Raw genomic sequence first — 6,626 nt, forward strand, 5'->3', positions numbered from 1 at the left:
TAAGTAATAAAATCATGCATAAATTATGAGTTTATTTAAAAAATCTGGAATATACAAGTTGAACCATACAACTTACCTGTTGAATTTTAGAAAAATTGAATTATTTTGTAATGAAGCTCTTTAAGATGTTCATATTCAGTCAAGTTCTGTGTGTAATATTTTAGATTCTGTGTTCGAAATTCTCATCCACATAAAAAGTGTCTTACCACAAGCATGATGTAATCTAAATATGCACATATGGAAATAAAAGGAGAAAAATGTCTTAAGCATATTAACTGGATGAATAAGTGTGGTTAACTCTTAAGTATTGACTTCTTATGACTATGGAAAAAGGTAAAAATGAACTTATCTGCATATCTTTCTGAAGGGTATTAAATAAATTAATACAAAATTACTAGATATCACAATACTCAATTACATATTTTATTTCATTGAATAGAATAATAACCTTGAATCATAAACCTTGCAGGATTCTATATTTGACTTGTTTCTCATCATTGCTTTTATCTTTATTACAGTGACTATGATTACATGTGTTCAATACAAGTTAATATTTTCGACCCTGTCACTGAATAGGTGCTCAAAATTATGATGAATCCATGCACAGAATATATAAGTAAGACTCAGAGATAGAAAATGAGTTCTGTAAGGTGATCCAAAAATAAACTTGTATGTTATTGCCACTACCTTTTCTCAGGAGTATCCTCCTCATAAATTCAACATCTGCAAACTCGGTATGAATACTTCCTGTTGGTTGACCTATGTATACTTTCATCCCATTGATAATCAGTAAAAAAACAACAATTCCTGGAAAAGGTATGAAGATTGTCTACAACAACCTAGTTTCTTTATTTTTGCATGGGCATTTTTTATTTCAAAGAATATAACCTGGAGACCTATATACTAAGAACACAGTTTCTTCTGTGTCCTGGGATGGGTGTTCTTATGTAAGATCAAGTTTGCCATTCCTTGTTTGGAAAAATAATAACACTGAGTGAAAATTGTGAGATATAGAGAATTGAAATGGGCAGATCATGCCTTAGGCAGAAAGAACACCAGGGGTAGATAATGTGCTAAGTGTCAGTATCATTATTTGGTCACTACACAAGACCACATGAACTCTGAGCAAAGAAGAATGTATAATTTTCATTTTTACAGGAGCAGTGATAGAAAGCAAGAATCCAGTGTATTCATTGCACTGAATTCATTGTCTCGTTGGGAGAAACCTGGAAGAAAAGTATGCAATTCAAATACAGCTCTCAGGGGAAAAAATGAATTCTTAAAAGAATAGATGCATAGATGGACTGCTGGAAAGATGGAAAGTCTATTTCATCTGAATATGAGTTTCTTCATAAGAAATTACCAGGCAGTGAGACTTTTATAATTGCATCATGTTTATGCATCTGGAGATTGAATTCAGATTCTCTACCACTGAGTATCACACTTGGTCATTCTTATTTTAAGCTACAGTCTCAATAAGTTGTCATAACTGCCCACAAATTTGAGATTATCTTTCCTCAGTCTCCAAGTCCCTGAGATTGCAGATATGTACCACTGTGTCTGCCTGAATGATAATTTCTAAGAGAACATGCCCTGTGTCCCTGATAATTTATCTCAGTTATAAAATGAAATCATTTTCCAATGGTAGCACACAATACATTTATGGGTCACAAATTGAAAGATGTAATAAAGAATCTTTTTGATGGTTTAAGGGTCGGTATCATTGAGTTGCAATACTCATTTCTTCTTTAAGCATTTGAAAGTAAAATAGTCATTGTGAACTTTGCATTCTTTGGGAAACATCTGTGAAAGAAAAAGTGTGATTTAATCATGATAGAATAATCATAACTAACAAGTAAACCTTTTAGAAAATGTCACCAAATACTCTACTCACATTCAAGTATCTCCATTAAAAACATTTTTTCTTCATTTTGTAAATCTGGGAATTGAAAATGAAGTCAAAATATGTGTGGTGATCAGATAAGTAGAGACTCATTATTATATATTCCAACTTGGTCTCATTATTATATATTCCAACTTGGGAAATTATTCTTACAATTCAGTGAATATATATAAAATGATTCTTCATTGATACCTAATCCTCCCTTACACAGACTTTTATGAAATATATTTACATCTTCTGCCATGTCACAAGATATGAGCCATGGGAACATTCTTAGAGATTTTCTCTCCTCATGTGATGCTCCATCTGGTCTGCCAATGTCCACCTAGAAATTTTGGATTCTGCTATTTTTCTATGCAGGTACTGGGTTTTTATTCTTTGTAATTAAACACTGGTAACAATGTGAAAAAGGAGACCTACATGACATAGGGAATTCTGTGAAGTAGGACAGACAGTATAAACCCTGGTAGTTAACCTGAAGAAATTGCTTGTTCGTTTTAATGAATGACTGTATTAAGGGAACAGTAACCCCTAATGTCAAATAAATATACTTGTCAACTGTGTCCCAGAAAAGTCATTAGGTGTTGGGCATAGCCTAAACTCATCCCAGTGTACCCTGCCTTGCCTCCTGTACAGGCCATTTTGCCTTCCTCATTCACAATGAAGTTTGAAGTACGAAAATGTAGTGAGAAATGAGAATCAGAACATCATGATCTGGAAGTTTATTTGTAGTCCAGGGCTCAAAGAGGTTATTCCCAAAGCTTGAGTCCCAGGCACAGCAGGACATTTTAGTGTTATACATAAGAACGTTTTGGGAACACCAAGGCAAAGGACATGGTGCTCTTCAGTTGGAGAGTGCATTTTATATTTCTTATATGGGTAGAAGATTGTCAACAGCCAAGTTCATATACTGTGGTGACTTTTACTGCACTAAACCTAAATAGTGGTTGTTCTGTCCATTGTATTCAGCTCCTGCTTCTTCTACTCTGATTAACTTCCTACAGGCACCTGCATACACTGTAAGCCTCTATGCTAAAATGGCCATAAGCAGCACTGCTGTGTGTCAACCTGCAAAGCCACAGCCTGTCAACACTTAAGCTGCTGAAGTTTCCATTCTGTTCTGCCTCAAGACAAAAGCCAAATTTATGAATCACACTGTAGTTTCAAATTCAAAGACATCTGTGTGGCTTCTTCCTATCTCCCTTAGAGTGGATGCATGCCAGTTTACTATTGAGCTGTTACTACTACATGTGCATAGATCCTACTAGGTGGACTTCACTGTCCTTAACCCTGCTTGGCCTTCTAGCCAGGAATCTTGTGCCTCATCTCCTCCCTAATCATCCAGTTAATCTTCACAGTCCCCCTAAACCTCAGCCCCTCCTACTCTGCTTTCTTCTCTGCTTTCAGGATCCATGTGAGTCCTCTTTAATGTATCTTCTCAGACCACTCTAAAACTGTTTGCTCTCTGACCAGAGTTATCTTTACTATGTCATCAGTGACACCCAGCTCACCAATTCTAGGGGCTGGAATTAATTGGTTTTGATGTCTTTCTTCTGTTAGGTCACTGGTGCCCACTGACCCTTTCTTAAAATGCCTTCTTTATGACTTGGGAAAGTCAAAATTTTTGCTGCCTTCTTACTCCTCTGAGTGTCCTGGTTGAGTTATGCCTTTACCCCAACCAAGAGGTAGAGTCTTTATTAAATTTCTATCCCAGGTGTGAGTTTTGAACTCAAACCTTGCATATACAGCTGAGAGATGACACCTATAGTATCTCCTAGTTCACACAAATTACCACATCCAGAACTAGGCCCTTCTCCATCAATCTGCCCATCACACCACACCTGCTCAGAAAATGGTTCCACCAGCAATCCAGTCATCTCTGGAGAAATGTGGGTATCATGTGTGTCTGTCTCCCACTATCCCATGTCTGACACTCACCAGATATAAATGCCCTGAATATGCATGCCCCACATATCTGCTTGAGTGAGGCCCATTGCTGACAGTCATCTGACCCTCCAAAAGCAGATGGTCTCCAGTGCTGAAGGCTCCTCTTGTCTCCCTCTTGTCACCTCTGCCCCTACCCATCCCTGCCACATATTTAATATAAAACAGCTTTGAAGCTGTTTTCCCTTGGTATGACCTGATCCTATTACCAGTGTTGCTTGAGTGGACTCCTGCAATGTGCAAGCTTTTGGACTTTTAGTGTGATTTTCTAGGGATTCATCCAACCTGCTATGTGTCAACACTTCATTTACTCTTTGATAAGTGTTGTCATAGACCTTGGAAGTACCAGTCCCTTGACTTGACCTTTCAACCACCATCTTATTTCACCTCAGGCTAAGGACATTTATTGACTTCCCTTTGATTATATTTTATTTGATCAAATTTACGTGAAATCTTTTGCAATGTTCTCTAATAATTTCCTGTTTTGTTTTTGTTGTGTATTGAGAATAACTTACTCATGAAAAATAGAAGTTCTATGCTCAAAGTGTGGTTTGCATTTTTTTCTTTTAATACAGTTTTAATTTAGAATGCATCCCATTCATATGGCTTGTGGCTATCTCTAGTGGGCACATGGTGGCTAATTTGTGCAGTCAAAAGATGTCATGTCAGCACCTTCAGGATACCAGTCTGTCTCTGAAAGCATCCCCAGAAGAGAGGGCCCTCAGGACCATCCTGCTCTTAATGCATTTCATTGTTGTCAGGCACTTTGTGAACTGCATTATGTTTATAAGAATTATGTGGAAAAATGAGCCAATTCATCATTGTACATAGATGTTGGCAGTGACTATGTCACCATCAGCCCTTTTGTCTTCATTAGTAAACATATCATTTACTTTTGCAAATATGTGTTGGGGAGGACAGGAAATATGAGATTATTCTGTGATGCCTAACTTCCCTTAACATGAGCTAATGCACATGTGGTAGTGTGTAGAATGACAGACCTATTCTCTGGATGACATGACTACTTGGAGATATGCTTTCTCTGTTAGACCTCCTTATTTGATCTCCAACTGTTGCATTTACTTTGCCACCTTCTAGTCTTTCATAAATCAACAAGTTGGCTTTATTTCCTACCACCCATGGACAGTGGAGACCCTGAGCATCAGAAAAATCTATCTTATCAAATCTAATGTCCCCTCCTTGTTCGCCCTCTAATTCTCTTTTGAATGGTCTTCAGTAAAGAAGTCTCTGTCTTTCTTTTTAAAATTATCTTTATTCAGAAATCCATGTTATTCCATTGCCCTGGTTTTCTATTCCCCTAAGTCCATGCCCTTGCTCTCTGTCTTTGCCATAGTTTTCTCCTTTGCTAAATATAGGTGTGTCCCCATCTCAGAGTAAGGTTCCCTGAGCTTCTCTATGTTCACCCTCACCCTAGGTCACCCTCAGTCTCATGGCAGTAAGTGTTTTCCTCATTTTCCTGCCTCCCAAATGTCCATCTTTTTCCCAGCACTCTCTTTCCACCTTCAGAGCTGCCTACATGGATATCTAGGAGGCATCACAAACAATGCAAAAGCCTTCCTCAAAATCAGTGCTCTTTTTCCTGCTCATGGCATCCTTCAGATCCATCCTGTACCAGAAGTTAACAACCCCTAGGATGCACAAAAAAAAAAAAAAAAACCTCAGAAATTTTCATTGGTCTTTTGGCCCTTACCCCTACCATGATCAATCACCAATCCCTTCTGTTCTAGAGACAAAATTATAAACATATGTGTGTATGTGTATGTGTGTGTGTATATGTATATATGCACAAAATTATAAATACATAAATTATGTAATTATAAGTAGTTATATGTACATAAAATTTCTGTAATTAATAAATCAGGTTCAATCACTTATTCCCATTACCTAGTTATGACATCATGCTATATAAAATGTCGCTGGCTCTTTGTGGTTCCAAAATCCGTGGATATTTGTCACCGCCTGCAGCAACAACTTGCACGGGTCTTATGGGTGGTGGAGTGGAAACTGAGGCACTTCTATCTTTCTCTTTGGTGCACTGCTTTCTTGCTTGTTCATTTATAGAGGATAGAGGAAATGACGTTTACTTCCTTTGAGAGGAGAGAGAGAGAGACTTTGTTTCTTGCTTGTTACTTGCTTTGAGAGGAGAGAGAGAGAGACCCCGCTTATCAGAGAGAAAGAAACTTTGCTTAAGAGAGAAACTTTGAAAGAAAGACAGGCTTTTCTTAGAGCTTAGAAGGAGAGAGGCCTGCCACACCTTAAAGTCCTGCATCCTGTGAACTAAGGGTGTGTCTACCTAAGGTGCCCTAGTGATGCATCTCAGTTCTCCGTTCTGCAATCTGCCTTCCGCAGCTGCCCCTATTCACTGCTGTGTTTTTCCCTCTGGCTGCTTTTAATGGCTGCTGTGGCTACTGCTTTTCTTTGGCTAATGGCTGCTGTAGCGTGTTTTTCCCTCTGGCTGCTGCCCCGCGTGTGTCTTCTTCTACTAGCTTTTCTGGTAGGCTGCTGCTACTTCTGTCTCACTCCGCCTATGCTTATATCACCTCCAGGATGCGGAGAGCAGGGCCACGCCTCTTACACAAAGATTAGGCGAGGTGCTCCAAGCAGGCAATTAGTGCTCGAAAACACATGTGCATACATTGTGTGCGTGGACGAGAAAATCACCTGAGAGTGCTTATGTCAATTAACCTCCTCGCTGCCGATGTGATCAGGCGCCACCCTGGCACCGCCAACATGGCACAGCCCCCAACAATAATATATA

This window comes from Sciurus vulgaris, assembly GCF_902686455.1.
Source record: "Sciurus vulgaris genome assembly, contig: HiC_scaffold_611_arrow_ctg1, whole genome shotgun sequence".
Lineage (NCBI taxonomy): Eukaryota > Metazoa > Chordata > Mammalia > Rodentia > Sciuridae > Sciurus > Sciurus vulgaris.